Source organism: Lynx rufus, unplaced genomic scaffold (assembly GCF_022079265.1).
Source record: "Lynx rufus isolate CCGP_SWC_20201006 ecotype Redwood Valley unplaced genomic scaffold, mLynRuf1.p SCAF_13, whole genome shotgun sequence".
NCBI classification, from domain to species: Eukaryota; Metazoa; Chordata; class Mammalia; order Carnivora; family Felidae; genus Lynx; species Lynx rufus.
In genome coordinates this window covers 31,895,355-31,913,268 of record NW_025814827.1, presented here as the reverse complement: position 1 = coordinate 31,913,268, position 17,914 = coordinate 31,895,355, and the positions used below count along the sequence as shown (strand labels likewise).

General features: G+C 39.5%; 1 protein-coding gene, 1 non-coding gene and 1 pseudogene across 3 annotated transcripts in view; 1 reads left to right on the top strand and 2 right to left on the bottom strand.

Moving 5' to 3' along the window:
- TTBK2 (tau tubulin kinase 2) overlaps positions 1–17,914 on the bottom strand; it is a 136,138-nt gene that overhangs the window by 60,580 nt on the left and 57,644 nt on the right. The window lies entirely within an intron of this gene.
- Positions 3,337–3,439, bottom strand: LOC124508978 (U6 spliceosomal RNA). The gene has a single exon (XR_006961346.1). It is a non-coding gene; the product is annotated as a U6 spliceosomal RNA (small nuclear RNA).
- LOC124508943 (60S ribosomal protein L17-like) lies at positions 6,791–16,500 on the top strand (annotated as a pseudogene).

The following is a 17,914-nucleotide window of genomic DNA, read 5'->3' as shown; positions in this document are numbered from 1 at the left end:
CATGAAATTCTGTCTTCCCTTTTTTAAGAGTTTCATTTTTTTTTTTAACGTTTATTTATTTCTGAGAGAGAAACAGAGTGTGCGTGCAGGGGAGGGGCAGAGAGAGAGGGAGACACAGAATCCGAAGCAGGCTCTGGGCTCCGAGCTGTGAGCCCAAAGCCTGACATGGGGCTCCAATGAATAGTGAGATCATGACCTGAGCCGAAGTCAGATGCTCAATTTGACTGAGCCACCCAGGTGTCCCTGACTTCATTTTTAAGTAAACTCTGTAACCAACATGGAGCTTGAACTCACAACCTCAAGATCAAGAGTCACATGCTGACTCTCTTGACCAAGCGCCCCTCTCTTCCCTTTTTAATTACTCCTTTTTGTTTTTTTCTTAAGCTGTAACTATTTTAAAAATAGTCTTTGTATTTATTTTTTTTTAGTTTTTTTTTTTTTAACGTTTATTTATTTTTGAGACAGACAGAGACAGAGCATGAATAGGGGAGGGTCAGAGTTAGAGGGAGACACAGAATCCGAAGCAGGCTCCAGGCTCTGAGCTATCAGCACAGAGCCCGACGCGGGGCTCGAACTCACGAGCTGTGAGATCACGACCTGAGCCGAAGTCGGACGCTTAACCGACTGAGCCACCCAGGTGCCCCTGTATTTATAACAATTTCGGTAATCAAAAGTTCCTGCAATATATTTAGATCTCCTTTCTTTTCTTAGCTGCCATTCATTGACAATCATAGTCGGTAGATCTCAATATTTTCCTAAGACATTCATGACTGACAGGAATATTTAATATTCTCAATTTGATAGAACTCTGAGGTCAGAGATTCCTTTTCTAAACAAAGAATGTGTAGGATTATATATGAAAGCCTACCATCAATCTTTTTCACTAAATAACATTTCACTGGCTATACTTTTATTCATTACCTGACAAGAGCCTTCACTAACAAAAATGTTTTTGTAGCATGTACTTTTGCCCAGTTAATTCCAGTAACTGTCAGGATAAAAATCCCCAGAGTTATTACCACACTCTGCAGTCCAGTCCACAGTTAATCAGACACCTAGATGTCCCCTAACGAATTCTAGCCAAGACAAACCCAGGGGATCCTTTCCAGTTAAGAGCACCCCTGACCTTGCTTCTGCCATGAAAAAGTGAGAGCTAAAGACAGATCAGCTGTATAGAAAGATCTTGATGTGACTCATCAAAGAAATAATGCCAGGTCAATAAAAATTCAAATTTTTATATAAAGCAGAAAAGACAACTCAACCCACCTGGGGAAAACAGCCATATATACAACTAATTCTAATTTAAAGCAGATTATAATGAACATCATTAGCAAAGTACAAGGAGCTATGAAAAAGCCTAAGAGTGGTAAGGATTAGTTCCATTTGGAGAAAGGGAAGAAAGAAAAGTCCGGCTGAAGAAGAAAGTCTTAAGAATAAGGCAACATTTGGGGCGCCTGGGTGGCTCAGTCGGTTGGACGTCCGACTTCAGCTCAGGTCATGATCTCGTGGTCTGTGAGTTCGAGCCCCGCGTGGGGCTCTGTGCTGACAGCTCAGAGCCTGGAGCCTGTTTCGGATTCTGTGTCTCCCTCTCTCTCTGACCTTCCCCCGTTCATGCTCTGTCTCAAAAATAAATAAACGTTAAAAAAAAAATTAAAAAAAAAAAGAATAAGGCAACATTTAATGGGGCCTTAAAATTTTTTTTTCAACGTTTTTTATTTATTTTTGGGACAGAGAGAGACACAGCATGAACGGGGGAGGGGCAGAGAGAGAGGGAGACACAGAATCGGAAACAGGCTCCAGGCTCCGAGCCATCAGCCCAGAGCCTGACGCGGGGCTCGAACTCACGGACCGCGAGATCGTGACCTGGCTGAAGTCGGACGCTTAACCGACTGCGCCACCCAGGCGCCCCTAATGGGGCCTTAAAATAGATGATCTCTTCAAATTTCCCTAATTAACGGAAATTTGGCAATATCTATCAAAATTACAAATGCATGCATTCTCTATGACAAAGCCATTTCACTTCTGGAAATTTATTTTATAGATATACTTGCATATGTACAAAAATAACGGATGTAAGACATTCGTTCACTACATTAATGTTTGTGATAGCAAAAGACTGCAAGCAACCCATATGTACATAAATAGTGGACTGATTAAATAAATTACAGTACATATTTAAAATGGAATATACTTTGCAGCTGCAAAAAAAGAAGGAAGAAGTCCTATATCCTCACATGGGAATATCTCCTAGATATACTGTGGGGAAAAAAGACAAGTGTAAAATATACATCACATTACCTTTTGACTCAAAAAGAGAAAAATGAGAATATATATTCATATTTATTATATATGCAAAAAGAAATTCTGGAAGAATACATTTAGGAAATAGTAACAATATAGCTACCTACATTGTTGGTTGGAAAGAGGGATAAGGGCAGTATAGAAAATGAGTACATTTGGGAGAGCAGAGGTAAAGTAGGAGATTTGTTTCATGGTTTACCTTTTAGTTTTTTTCGAGTCAGGTTTATTAAGGTATAATTTACACAGTTAAATCCAAACTTTAGGTATACACAGTTTATGAGTTTTCAAAGATACACAGGCATGTAACTACCACTGCAGTCAAGGCATAGAGTATTTCTATCACCCCTAGAGTTCCCTTAAAGGCTGTAGTCAGTCCCTTCCCCTCCATTCCCAGTCTCTGGCAACCTCTGATTTCTGTCCCTCAGAAGCATTTAGAATCATCTTTTTAGGTTAACTGCTGGGTAGTAATGTTTTACTGTGGTTTTAATGTGCATTTCTCTGATAACTAAAGATGTTCACCATTTGCTACTGTAAGTGTCTCTTCTTTGATGAAAGGTCTATACAAATCTTTTGCTCATGTTTATTCATTTATTATTGAGTTGTGAAAATTGTTTATATATTCTGGATATAAGTCCTTTGTCAGATGTGTGTTCTGAAATATTTTTTCCTACTCTGTGACATGTCTTCTCATTTGCTTAATAGTGTCTTTCAAAAAAGGGTTTAACTTTGGGGCGCTTGGGTGGTTCAATTGGTTAAGTGGCTGACTTTGGCTCAGGTCATGATCTCGCAGTTCATGAGTTCGAGCCCTGCATCAGGCTCTGTGCTGACAGCTCAGAGCCTGGAGCCTGCTTCAGATTCTGTGTCTTCCTCTCTCTCTGCCCCTCCCCTGCTTGTGCTTTCTCTCACTCTCAACGATAAATAACAAAACATTTAAAAAGGGGGGGGGGTTAACTTTGATGAATTTTTACGTTATTTTTGCACCATATAAATACATTATCTCTTAAAAATTATATTTAAAAACATCCTTTTTCTAAAAAAAATATGTAAAGCTTCATGAATTTACATGTTATCCTTGCACAGGGGCCATGCTAATCTTCTCTGTATTGCTCCAGTTATAGTATATGTGCTGCCAAAGCGGGCATTATTTACATCTTTAAAGAAAAAAGTGAGAGTGGTTAACAACCCAAGAGCATATAAATACCTAGATATTTGGATGAAAGTGAAAATGAAAAAGAAAAAGTTGGACGTTGAAAATCTGAACACCTTACAACAGGAAGAAGGAAAAGCATTTTAAGTAAAAAGAACACTGTGAAAAATGCAAAATGGGAGCAAACTACTGTGTGTGTCAGGCAAAGTGTCTGATTTGGCTGGAGCAAATGGTGAGAGAAAATAATGGAATATAGGTTGGAATCAGGTTAAGGATGGACTTGAATGCCATATTAAGGTGTTTGGTTTATAACATGCAGGCCAATGGAATTCATAAAAAATTTTAAGTAGGGACGGGACATGATCAGGAAAGTTCTTGGGATGTTTACTCTGCTGGAGGTAAAAAGAACAGACTGGAAGGAGGAGGTAGGGAGACCAACAAGGAAACTCTTTTAATAATCCAAACAAAGAAACCACAAGAGTACTACAAGCACAGAACAATGTGAATGTGAAGGATGGAATGAACGTCAGAGACAAAATGAGCTCCGGGGAGAGTAAATCTAGAAGGAGAAGGGAAGAACTGGGGAAATGAGCCCAGACCTATTGCTAACCAAAGGGAAGAGATCAGAGAGTGGGTGGAAAGCATGGAGAACTATGTAATATAGCCCCCAATGGAAATAAGAAAATAGCTGAAATTGTGGGGTGCTAACAGAGAAATGGACTCTTAAAAATTTTGTTAAGTAGGTCACTATAACCCTAGGCACTAGAAGTTTCAACTGAATAGCAGAAAGGAAGCAGGAAAAGAAAACAAGCCATTGCAAGAGTTGAGATACAAAGGATCAACATGAGACCCAGATGGAGTGAGGAAATTAAGGCATACTTCAAATCAGGAAGAAACAATAATGAACATGACGATTCAAATTATTAAGTAAACAAAAGTTCAACTCTGAAGCGGTATGGAACAGAATACTGTAAATGTATGCAGCTCAGGACTTCTATGTGCCTCACACATCCCTATTCAATGTAACTAATACATCTCAAAGTTAAATAGTAGAGTTAAATAGTAGAGAGTCTCAAAAGCAACCATATAAACAACTCACTAGTAGTGCAACAGAGACTAAACATCATTCCTGTTGTAATGCATTCTGATAGTCCTATACTAAGGATACTATTACTAAGTATGGTAAATAATTTATATTTATGTTTTGAGGGAATTTCCTTGCGGTGATGGAATAGTTTTGTATCCTACAATGTATACGTGTATCTATGGATACAATAGATTGTATACAATAGATTATAGATATAATAGATTGTGTCCACATATTGTGTATTGTACCCATAGATTGTGGTGTTGGGTGTACAAATCTATACATGTGATAAAGTTTCACATACTCTCTTCCCTCATGTAAAAAAAGAAAAAAAATAGTGAAAGCTGACTCAGGTCAGATCTGCACTTAAGGTGATAATCGTATACCAATATCTCCTTCCTAGTTTGGACAACGTACTACAATTATGTAAGATATTATCACCAGGAGAAACTAGGTGAAGGCCATATGACAACTGTACTATTTTACAATAGCTCCCTGAATCTGCTCCATACTCCAAAACAAGTACTGTCAGGTCTACAAAAGAGAGAAGATTTAATACAAATTTTAGAATGGAGGTTATGTGTAGAGCTGCAATGGCCAATAAAATAGCAACCTAAAACTAAACAGAATTTAAGGGGCACCTGGGTGGCTCAGTCCATTGAGGTCTGACTCTTGATTTCAGCTCAGGTCGTGATTCCAGGGTTATGTGATGATTGGGCCCTGTGTCAAGCTCCTTGCTGAACATGGAGCCTGCTTAAGATTCTCTCTCCTCTCTCTCTCTCTCCCTCTCCCTCCCTCTCTCTCAACTCCCTCCCTCTCTCTCTCCCCCTCATCCCTCTCCCCCATTCTGCCTCTCTCAAATAAAAAACAACACAGAGAGAAAATAAATAAATGAAATTTAAAATTCAGTCCCTCACTTGCTCTGGCCACATTTCAAGGGCTCAACAGCTCCATGTAGCTAGTGGCTACCATATGAGTATAGATACAGAATATTTCCATCCTCGCAGTAACTTCAATTAGACCATACTGCTTGAGGGAAAAAAAAGGGGTGGGATGTAAGGTGGTAATAAGATATTTCTTAATATAGATGGAGGCCACAGATGTTTTAATATTCTTCCTTAAAATTTTTATGTTTTTTTTTTACATTCTTCTGGAACACATATGGCAAGACAAAATCAAAATATTAATTTTTGCAGATAATATGACAGCATACCTAGAAAATCTAAGTGTTTCAACTTAAGTTTCTTAAAAGGAATGAATAAATTAAACAAAATTGTACTACATAAAACAAATCTACAAAAGCAACTTTTGATGTGATATTAGTGGAACAATATGAGAACATGATTTCAATCATAATCATGATCCAAAAAGTATGAAATTAATTTTATTTGAGATTTAAAGAAAACTATGAAAATCTTACTGAAATCTTAAAAGGAACCAGCTAGCGATATGTAAATAAAGGGAAAGTTCTTTCCTCACACAGCCTGAACTATGTTCACCCGCAATAACGTTCTCTCAGCTCTCTCCTCTTGCTCTTTCACAGTGCTAACCAGATCCTCACCCAGGTTAAAACCAACTCTCAGACTAACCTGTAAATCTAAACAAGCAATTAAAGGTGTCTGGAGAAAAACAAACAACTGTCCTGACAACCTCCCCTTAAATTGCCATAATACTCAAATGAGCTTTCAGCACAGGCCAGCAATCTATTTTGCTGATGCTAGTTTCTCTCTCTCCCTCTCCATGGTAACTATTATTTCACTTGTCCTCTTCGCTCCTCAAACTCCAACACCATTCTGCACTCCCAGCAAAAGGCCTTGCCTCTTCTGCACTGAGAAAATAAAAGCAATGAGAGAACTTCAACTTCCCACCACCAAACCTAAATGCTTCCCTGTATCTGTCTCCACTTAATTCTGCCTTTTCTCAGTTACAATGGATAAAGTGTTCTTGCTCTTAAAGAATGGGCTAACCCCATCATTTGTGCCCAGGTTCCTTTCCTTGATGGCTATGCAAGAATGTGGCTCCTTGAATTATTCTTCCTCTGTCCTACATTATCATTTTTTTTCATGTCTCCTAGAGCATTGCCATCAGTACACAAGCATGCTATAATAACTGCCATTAAAAAAAAAAAAAAGGAATAAACTAAGGAAGGATTTTACTTCCCTTTCAGCCCCTTTCCTGTTTTACCACTCTTCTTTAAAAAAAAAAAAAAAAAAAAAAAAAAGAACCAGCTCTTCCCATAGCAGCCTAAGGTGATCTCTGACAACGGTTCACTATTCACTTGATCCAGAAAACCCTACACAATCATGCAAATCAGAAAGTACAAATCTTCGTGTCCACTTTAAGAATACACGTGAAACTGCCCAGGCCATGAAGGGTATGCATATCCAAAAAGCCACCAAGTATCTCAAAGATGTCACTTTGCAGAAGCAATGGGTGCCATTCCATCACTATACTGGTGGAGTTGGTAGGTATGTCCAGGCCAAACAGTGGGGATGGACACAGCGTTGGTGGCCCAAAAAGAATGTGGAATTTTTACTGCACAGGCTTAAAAATGTGGAGAGTAATAGTGAACTTAAGGGTTTAGATGTAGATCCTCTAGCCATTGAACAAATCCAGGTGAACAAAGCCACCAAGATGTGGTGTAGAACTTACAGGGCTCACGGTCAGATTAACCCATATGTGAGCTCTCTCTGTCACACTGAGATAATCCTTACTGAAAAAGAGCAAATAGTTCCTAAACCAGAAAAGGTTTCACAGAAAAAAAAGCATTTCCCAGAAGAAACTGAGGAAATAAAAACTACGGCCCAGGAGTAAATTCTACATAAAACAAATGCAAATAAAAGTAAAAACAAAAAAAAATTTTTAAATCTAAAAAAATAAACTCCTCCAGAAAATTGTCTATACTCCCTTTCTCTATTTCTCCCCAATCCTCTCGTTAACCCACTCCTATTAGGTTTTCATTGTTCTACAAAACTATTCTTATGAAAGTCACAAAAAGGTTTCATCTTGCCAATCCAGGTCAGTTCTCAGTTCCCACCTTACTTAACCTATCTGTAGCATCCAGGATAGGACAGCACCAGGTGGGTGATGACCACCTACATATATGAAGCACTTTCTTCACTTAACTCCCAAGATACCACACTGATTTTCCTCCCCCCCCCCCAACCTTTTTTTAATGTTTATTTTTGAGAGAGAGACAGACAAAGCACAAATGGGGGAGGGGCAGAGAGAGAGGGAGACAAAGAATCCAAAGGAGGCTCCAGGGTCTGAGCTATGAACACAGAGCCTGATGTGGGGCTTGAACTCACAATCCGTGAGATCATGACCTGAGCCGAAGTCCGACACTCAACCAACTGAGCCACCCAGGTGTCCCTGATTTTCCTCCTACCTCATTGGCTGATTCTCCTTCCCACTGTTCTGGGCTAGCTCATAGTTTTCTCTTTTTTTAAGTTTATTTGTTTATTTTGAGAGAGAGAGAAAGCAAGGGACAGCGTGCACACGAGTAGGGGAGGGAGAGAGAGAGATGAGAAAGAGAATCCCAAGCAGGCTCCACACTGTCAGCACAGAGCTGGGCACAGGTCTCCATCCCACAAACCATTTGAGTTCATAACCTGGGCTAAAATCAATAGACCCTCAACTGACTGAGCCACCTTGGTGCCCCTCACAGTTCTTTTCTACCCATCATCCAGTTGCCAAAGTAACCAGTGGCTCAGACTTTTATCTAGCTATATGGGCTCCTGAGCCATCGAATCTCATTCCACTTTCTTCTTTTATATTGATGATTATATAATATTTCTCCTTTAATCTCGTTGTTTTTTTAATATAATTTATTGTCAAATTGGCTTATATACAACACCCAGTACTCCTCCCAACAAATGCCCTCCTCAGTGCCCATCACCCACTTTCTCCTCTCCCCCAGCCCCCATCAACCCTCAGTTTGTTATCAGTTTTTAAGAATCTCTCATGGTTTGCCTCCTTCCCTCTCTATTTTTTCTCCTTCCCTTCATCCGTGGTCTTGTGTTAAGTTTCTCAAGATCCACGTATGAGTAAAATCGTATGATATCTTTCTCTGACTTATTTCATTTAGCACAATACCCTCCAGTTGCATCCACATTGCTGCAAATCGCATGATTTTATTCTTTTACATTGTCAAGTAGTATTCCATTGTACATATAAACCACATCTTCTTTATCCATTCATCAGCTGATGTACCTTTAGGCTCTTTCCATAATTTGGCTATTGTTGAGAGTGCTGCTATAAACATTGGGGTACATGTGCCCCTATGCATCAGCACTCCTGTATCCCTTAGGTAAATTCCTAGCAGTGCTATTGCTGGGTCATGGAGTTCTACTTTGAATTCTTTGAGGAACCTCCACAATGTTTTCCAGAGCAGCTGCACCAGTTTGCATTCCCACCAACAGTGCAAGAGGGTTCCCATTTCTCCACATCCTTGCCAGCATCTATAGTTTCCTGATTTGTTCATTTTAGCCATTCTGACCAGTGTGAGGTGGTATCTCAGTGTGCCTTTGATTTGCATTTCCCTGATGAGTGAAGTTGAGCATCGTTTCATGTGTCTGTTGGCCATCTGGATGTCTTCTTTAGAGAGGTGTCTATTCATGTCTTCTGCCCATTTCTTCACTGGATTATTTGTTTTTTGGGTGTGGAGTTTGGTGAGTTCTTTAGAGATTTTGGGTACTAGCCCTTTATCCGATATGTCATTTGCAAATATCTTTCCCCAATCCATCAGTTGCCTTTTAGTTTTGTTGACTGTTTCCTTTGCAGTACAGGAGCTTTTTATCTTGATGAGGTCCCAATAGTTCATTTTTGCTTTTAATTCCCTTGCCTTTGGAGATGTGTCAAGTAAGAAATTGCTGCAGCTGAGGTCAAAGAAATTGTTGCCTGCTTTCTCTTCTAGAGTTTTGATGGTTTTCTGTCTCAGATTTAGGTTTTTCATCTATTTTGAGTTTATTTTTATATACAATGCAAGAAAGTGGTCTAGTTTCATTCTTCTACATGTTGCTGTCCGGTTCTCCTAGCACAATTTGTAAAGAGACTGTCTTTTTTCCAATGGATACTCTTTCCTGATTTGCCAAAGATTAGTTGGCCATATACTTGTGGGTCCAATTCTGCGTTCTCTATTCTATTCCACTGGTCTATGTATCTGTTTTTGTGCCAATACCATATTGTCTTGATGATTACAACTCTGTATTAGAGGCTAAGGTCTGGCATTGTGATGCCTCCCGCTTTGGTTTTCTTCTTCAGTATTACTTTAGCTACTCAGGGTCTTTTGTGGTTCCAAACAAATTTTAGGATTCTTTGTTCTAGCTTTGAACATAATGTGGGTGCAATTTTGATTGGGATTACACTGAATGTATAGATTGCTTTGGGTAGTATTGCCGTTTTAACAATATTTATTCTTCCAATCCATGAGCATATGGGATATTTTTTTTTAATTTTTTATTTTTAAAATTTTACATACAAATTAGCATATAGTGCAACAATGATTTCAGGAGTAGATTCCTTAGTGCCCCTTGCTCATTTACTCCATCCTCCCTCCCACAACCCCTCCCATAACCCTCAGTTTGTTCTCCATATTTATGAATCTCTTCTGTTTTGTCCCCCTCCCTGTTTTTATACTATTTTTGTTTCCCTTCCCTTATGTTCATCTGTTTTGTCTCTTAAAGTCCTCATATGAGTAAAATCATGATTTTTGTCTTTCTCTGACTGACTGATTTCACTTAGCATAATACCCTCCAGTTCCATCCACGTAGTTGCAACTGGCAAGATTTCATTCTTTTTGATTGCTGAGTAATACTCCACTGTATGTATATACCACTTCTTCTTTATCCATTCATCCATCGATGGATATTTGGGCTCTTTCCATACTTTGGCTATTGTTAGTAGTGCTGCTATCAACATGGCGGTGCATGTGTCCCTTCGAAACAGCACACTGTATCTCTTGGATAAATGCCTAGTAGTGCAATTACTGGGTCGTAGGGTAGTTCTATTTTTAGTTTTTTGAGGAACCTCCATACTGTTTTCCAGAGTGGCTGCACCAGCTTGCATTCCCAAGCATATGGAATGTTTTTCCATTTCTTTGTGTCTTCTTCAATTTCCTTCATAAGCTTTCTATAGTTTTCAGCATACAGATGTTTTACATCTTTGGTTAGGTTTATTCCTAGGTATTTTATGGTTCTTGGTGCAATTGTAAATGGGATAGGTTTCTTGATTTCTCTTTCTTCATTAATGTTGCTTCATTATTGGTGTATAAAAACACAACTGATTTCTGTACACTGATTTTGTACCCTGCGAATTTGCTGAATTAATGTATCAGTTCTAGAAGTTTTTTGGTGGAGTCTTTCGGGTTTTCCACGTAGAGTATCATGTCATCTGCAAAAAGTGAAAGTTTGACTTCTTTGCCAATTTTGATGCCTTTTATTTCATTTTGTTGTCTGACTGCTATGCTAGGACTTCCAACACTACGTTAAACAACAGCGGTGAGAGTGGACATCCCTGTTGAGTTCCTGATCAGGGGAAAAGCTCTCAGTTTTTCTCCATTGAGGATGATATTAGCTGTGGGCTTTTCATATATGGCTTTTATGATGTTTAAATATGTTCCTTCTATCCCGAATTTCATGAGGGTTTTTATTAAGAAAGTATGCTGTATTTTGTCAAATGCTTTTTCTGCATCTATTGACAGGATCACATGGTTCTTACCCTTTCTTAAGGTGATGTATACATTGATTGATTTGTGAATACTGATCCAGCCCTGCAGCCCAGGAATGAATCCCACTTGATCATGGTGAATAACTCTTTTTATATGTTGTTGAATTCGATTTGCTGATATCTTGTTGAGAATTTTTGCATCCATGTTCATCAGGGATATTGGCCTGTAGTTCTCCTTTTTTGTGGGGTCTCTGTCTGGCTTGGGAATCCAAGTAATGCTGGCTTCATAGAATGAGTCCAGAAGTTTTCCTTCCATTTCTATTTTTTGGAACAGCTTGAGAAGGATAGGTATTAACTCTGCTTTAAATGTCTGGTAGAATTCCTGAGGGAAGCCATCTGGTCCAGGGCTCTTATTTGTTGGGAGATTTTTGATAACTGATTCAATTTCTTTACTAGTTATAGGTCTGTTCAAATTTTCTATTTCTTCCAGTTTGAGTTTTGGTAGTGTGTGGGTGTTTAGGAATTTGTCCATTTCTTCCAGTTGTCCAGTTTGTTGGCATATAATTTTTCATAGTATTCTCTGATAAACTGCTTGTATTTCTGAGAGATTGGTTGTAATAACACCATTTTCATTCGTGATTTTATCTACTTATGTCCTCTCTCTTTTCTTTTCGAGAAGCCTGGCTAGAGGTTTATCAATTTTGTTTATTTTTTCAAAAAACCAACTCTTAGTTTCATTGATCTGTTGTTTGTTTGTTTGGTTTTTTTTTATTCTATATTGTTTATTTCTGCCCTGATCTTTATTATGTCTCTTCTTCTGCTGGGTTTGGGGTGTCTTTGCTGTTCTGCTTCTAGTTCCTTTAGGTGTACTGTTAGATTTTTGTATTTTGGATTTTTCTTGTTTCTTGAGATAGGCCTGGATTGCAATGTATTTTCCTCTTAGGACTGCCTTTGCTGCATCCCAAAGGCTTTGGATTGTTGTGTTTTCATTTTAATTTGTTTCCATATATTTTTTAAATTTCTTCTTTAACTGCCTGGTTGACCCATTTGTTCTTTAGTAGGATGTTCTTTAACCTCCATGCATTTGGAGGCTTTCCAAACTTTTTCTTATGGTTGATTTCAAGTTTCATAGCACTGTGATCTCAACATGTGCATGGTATGGTCTCAATTCTTTTATATTTATTGAGGACTGTTTTGTGACTAAGTATGTGATCTATCTTGGATAATGTTCCATGTGCACTCGAGAAGAATGTATATTCTGCTTTATGATGAGAAGTTCTAAATATATCTATCAAGACCATCTAGTCCAGTATATCATTCAGGGCCATTGTTTCTTTATTGATTTTCTGTCTAGATGATCTGTCCATTGCTGTAGGTGGAGTATTAAAGTCCCCTGCAATTACCACATTCTTACCAATAAGATTGCTTATGTTTGTGATTGTTTTATATATTTGGGTGCTTCTGAATTTGGTGCATAGACATTTATAATTGTTAGCTCTTCCTGATGGATAGGCCCTGTGATTACTATATAATGCCCTTCTTCATCTCTTGTTACAACCTTTAACTTAAAGTCTAGTTTGTCTGAAATAAGTATGGCTACGCCAGCTTTGTTTTGACTTCCAGTAGCGTGATAGATGGTTCTCCATCCCCTCACTTTCAATCTGAAGGTGTCCTCAGGTCTAAAATGAGTCTTGTGGAGATAGCAAATAGATGGGTCTTTTTTTTTTTTTAATCCATTCTGATACCCTGTGTCTTTTGATTGGAGCATTTAGTCCATTTACACTCAGTATTATTATTGAAAGACATGGGTTTAAAGTCACTGTGTTATCCATAGGCTTCATACTTGTAGTGATGTCTCTTGTCCTTTGTGATCCATGCAACATTTCACTCACAGAGTCCCCATAGGATCTCTTGTAGAGCTGGTTTATTGCTGATGAATTCCTTCAGTTTTGTTTGTATGGGAAAACCTTTATCTCTCCTTCTATTCTGAATGACAGGCTTGCTGGATAAAGGATTCTTGGCTGCATATTTTTCCTGTTCATCACATTGAAAATTTCTTGCCACTCCTTTCGGGCCTGCCAAGTTTCAGTAGATAGGTCTGCTACTACCCTTATGTGTCTACCCTTGTATGTTAAGGCTGGTTTATCCCTAGCTGCATTCAGAATTCTCTCTTTATCTTTGTATTTTGCCAGTTTCACTATGACATGCCATGCATAAGATCGATTCAAGTTACGTCTGAAGGGAGTTCTTTGTGCCTCCTGGATTTCAGTGTTTGTTTCCTTCCCCAGACTGGGGAAGTTCTCAGCTATGATTTATTCAAGTATACCTTTGGCCCCTTTCTCTCTTGTTCTTCTTCTGGAACTCCTATGATACGGATATTATTCTGTTTCATTGAATCACTTAGTTCTCTAATTCTCCCCTTGTGATCTAGAATTTTTTATCTCTTTTTCTCAGCTTCCTCTTTTTCAGTAATTTTATCTTCTAATTCACCTATTCTCCCCTCTGCTTCTTCTCTCCTCATTGTGACCGCCTCTATTTCAATTTGCACCTCATTTATAGCATTTTTAAATTTGTCATTACTATTTTTTAGTTCCTTGATCTCTGCAGCAATAGATTCTCTGCTGTCTTATATGCTTTTTCAAGCCCAGAGATTAATCTTATGACTATTATTTTCAATTCTTGTTCAGTTATATTGTTTATATCTGTTTTGATCAATTCTTTAGCTGTCATTTCTTCCTGGAATTTCTTTTGAGGAGAATTCTTCCGTTTCACCATTTTGGCTAGTTTTCTGTCCCTTATGTATTTTAAAAGCTTGTTATGTGCCCTGCTCCTGCAAGCACTACTATATTAAAGAGGGGTCATACACTGTCCAGGGCGTGGCCCTTCAGGAGATGTTTTTTTGGAGAGTATTACTTGCTGTCTGTTGTTGTGACTTGGGTTACTTTGTCTCCCTACTTGTGGTGATGCTTTGGACCTTCCACCAGGTGTGCTTTGATTTGTTGAAGTAGCCCTGGAAAGGAAAACAAACAGACAAACAGAAAACAAAAACACACAAACACACAAACAAAAAAAGACAAACAAAAAAACAGAAACACCAACTACAAGTAAACCACAGGGTGGAGGCAGTGCTGATGAAAGAGGCCTTATCCCATACAAAGAAATGATGGGAGGCGGGGGGGGGGGGGGGGGGGGGCGGGGGGGGGAATAAAAATTCACCAGAGAAACTATATGGTTTACTCCAGAGAGAGAGAAAGGAAAATAAAGAAGGAGGTGGGGGAAAAGAAAAAGAAAAGGAAGTTACCCAGACAGATAAACTATATGGCTTAATCCAGAGAGAGAGAAAGGAAAATTAAGAAGAAGGCGGGAAAAATGAAAGAAGGTAAATGTGTTCAGAGAGAAACAATACAGCTTAATCCAAGACAGAGAAGGGAGAATAAAGAAGGAGGTGTGGAACAGGTATCAAGAGAATGGATTAAATATGTCTGCTGAAACAAACCAACAACCAGAGTAACCAGACTAGAGGGAAGAGATAAGAAAGAGAAAAGGAAGGAACAATGTATCTACATACATTAAACCAGGCAATGCAGCAGGGCAGGTCTGGAGGAGGGGCTGTCTGGTTCCTCAGCGGCTACCCTGCCCCAGTAGATATACAGTTACCGGTGCGGAGGGGCATGGTTTGGTGTAGGCTGGTCTCGCCTACACTGTGGGTCCTGCTGTCTGATCCCTGAGGCCTCACCTTGGTGGTTTAAGGAGAAAAATGGCGACCCCCCCAGTCTCTCCTCCACAGACCCGGTGTCCCAAACCACTCTGTTTCAGCCATCCTCACTGTGCCACGGGTGTAAATGAAGCAGTTTGTCTCGCTTCCCCAACTCCTATGCCTGGCACTTGGCTGGGATTCAAATTCTTGATCCCCGGGTTCCGGTACAGGGGAAGCGCCTCTCTGCGCCACCTGATATGTGGTCCCTGGCTGGCGGGAACAAGCAGGCTTTGTCCTGTCCCACAGCACTCCAGGGAGGGGATTGCTTTCTCCTACTGTGGACTGCATCCCTGACCTAGCCACTGAGGCCGGGGCTGGCTCCCCCTCTCCTCAGGTGCGCCATTCCGGCCAGCCAGCCCCAGTCTGGAGCAAGCCCCACAGTTAGAGATTTGATCTTTCTCCATCCTGGTCTGAGATTTTTCTCTTGTCCAGATACAGTCCTATACTTCCCTAGCCGCTCTTTCTCTTCCTTTTGTCTCTCTGCAGAAGCAGATCCCTGCCCTCCATTCATTTTATCTCTCCCAGTTCGCAATCACGCATCTATGGCCAGTCAGGTTGTTCCAGTGGATTCCTGGGAATACGACTGTTTCTTTTCCTCCCAGACTCTTGGGATTCAAAGTCCTTTGGCTTCAACACTTCTTTGTTTGGGAGAAGAGGGAAGTTCGGATCCTCCTACTATTCTGTGATGTTGGCCCCTCCCTCCTCATTCCACTTTTTAAAACTGCCATTTATTTTTAAATATTGGGAGCAAATGATTTTTTTTTTTTTTTTTTTTTTTTAGTCCATTGTCTTCTGGGTGTTGGCCTTATTGAAATAAATTCCTTTCTTGTTTCACCACCACTCTCTGCCTTTGGATTTTTCTCAACAGCCAGTAACTGAATCTTACCTGTTTGGGACCCCTAGAGCCAGGTGCTCTTTTAACTCTGAGCCCCAGCTACAACCCCACTCCTAATCAAATGATTCTTAAATTTATATTATCTCCAATCCTGATTTCTCCTTTAAGGTATATATTACTATATCATATCACCTTCTTGTTATTTCCATCTGAAATCCAAGAGGCATCTCAAACTTAACTTCTAGAAAACAGAATACCAAATCCACTCTTCATCCTTCTTCCCCATTATGTTATTGGTATGATCATTCATTCAGGACTAAATTTAGTAATCAACCTTGACCCTTCTTTTTCCTTGACATCCCAACATCAACAAATCCAAAATGAAGTTTTGTTAAGTCCATTTTTAAAATATATCCTATGGGCACCTGGATGACTCAGTCAGTTGAGTATATCCAACTCTCGATTTGTGTGTCTGTCTCTTGATTTTGGGTCAGGTCATGATCTCATGGACATGGGACATGAGACAGAGCCTCTTTGGGCTCTGTGCTGGGCATGGAGCCTGCTTAAGATTCTCTTTCTCTCTCCCTCTCTCTCTGCCTCTCCCCTGCTTGCACTTTCTCTCAAAAAAAAAAAAAAAAACACAAAAACAAAAAAAACCTATATCCTAAATATGACCATTTCTCACCACTTTCATTATAGCACCCTAATGCCCTAGGTCCCAGTCACCATCAATGATCAGTGGACCATGGCATTAGCCTTCTAACTTATAACTTTATGATCTCTTCTTCACAGCCAGAGTGACTTTAAAAAAAAACAAAAAAACACATGTTCTAAAAATTGAAAAATGATTATTTAGAACAGAAATGGGAGGGGTGCCTGGGTGGCTCGGTTGGTTAAGTATCTGATTCTTGATTTCAACTCAGGTCTCAATCTTGGGTCGTGAGTTTGAGCCCCGCATAGGGCTCCACATGGGTGTGGAGCCTACTTAAAAAACAAAAAATTAGGGGTGCCTAGGTGGCTCAGTTGGTTAAGCATCCAACTTCAGCTTGGGTCATCATCTCGCAGTTCGTGGGTTCGAGCCCTGCATCTGGCTCTGTGCTGACAGCTCAGAGCCTGGAGCCTGTTTTGGATTCTGTGTCTCCCTCTATCTCTGCCCCTCCCCATTCTCACTCTGTATCTCTCTCTCAAAAATAAGTAAACATTAAAAAAATTTTTTAATTTAAAAAAATAGAATAGGGATGGGATTCTAAAAATATATTCAAGATCAATAAACTGTATAGAACCTAAGTTCTTTCCTGCATGCATACTAATTAACACAAGAATATTGATAAAACTGAAGACAGTCTCCTTACAATTTCTAGGCATTGAAATTCTCCTATGGCTATGTTTTAAATATAATCTACCACTGAATATAATTCCACTATGTAGTTACCTTATTGACAGATCATGTACAGAGTATGCAATAACCCTGCTCAAAATTTTCCCAAGGCTTCCTATCGTGTTTGGAATAAAATCCATCTCTTTGCAAAATCATACACAATCCAGGGCCAACCAACCTCTTAAATCTCGTCTCTCTCCACTTAACCCCTCATCATGCTACACTATGTTGTGCTATAGCTCCAGTGGCCTCCCTGCTTTTCCTTGAACACACCAAACTTACTCTGCCTCAGGGCTTTTGAACTTGCTGTTCCCTTTGCCTGTAACACTCCCTTTCCAGATTATTCACATGGCAATTCACATTGTTCTCATACTTCATTCAATTCTAAACTCAATACCTCCTCAGAAAAGTCTTTTTTTAAAAAACTATTTTTATATATATGTATTTTTAATGTTTATTTTTGAGAGAGAGAGAAAGAACATGCACACGTGCAAGTGTGAACAGGGGAAGGGCAGAGAGAGTGGAAGACAGAGGATCCAAAGCAGGATCCAAAGCAGGCTCCACACTGACAGCAAAGAGCCCAATGAGGAGCTCGAACTCAATGAACTATGATATAATGACCTGAACGGAAGTCTGACACTTAACCGACTATGCCACCCAGGCGCCCCAAGAAGTCTTTTTTAACTAATACGTCCAAAATAGTCTCCTATCCTCACTGCCCATCACTCTCTATGTCAATATAC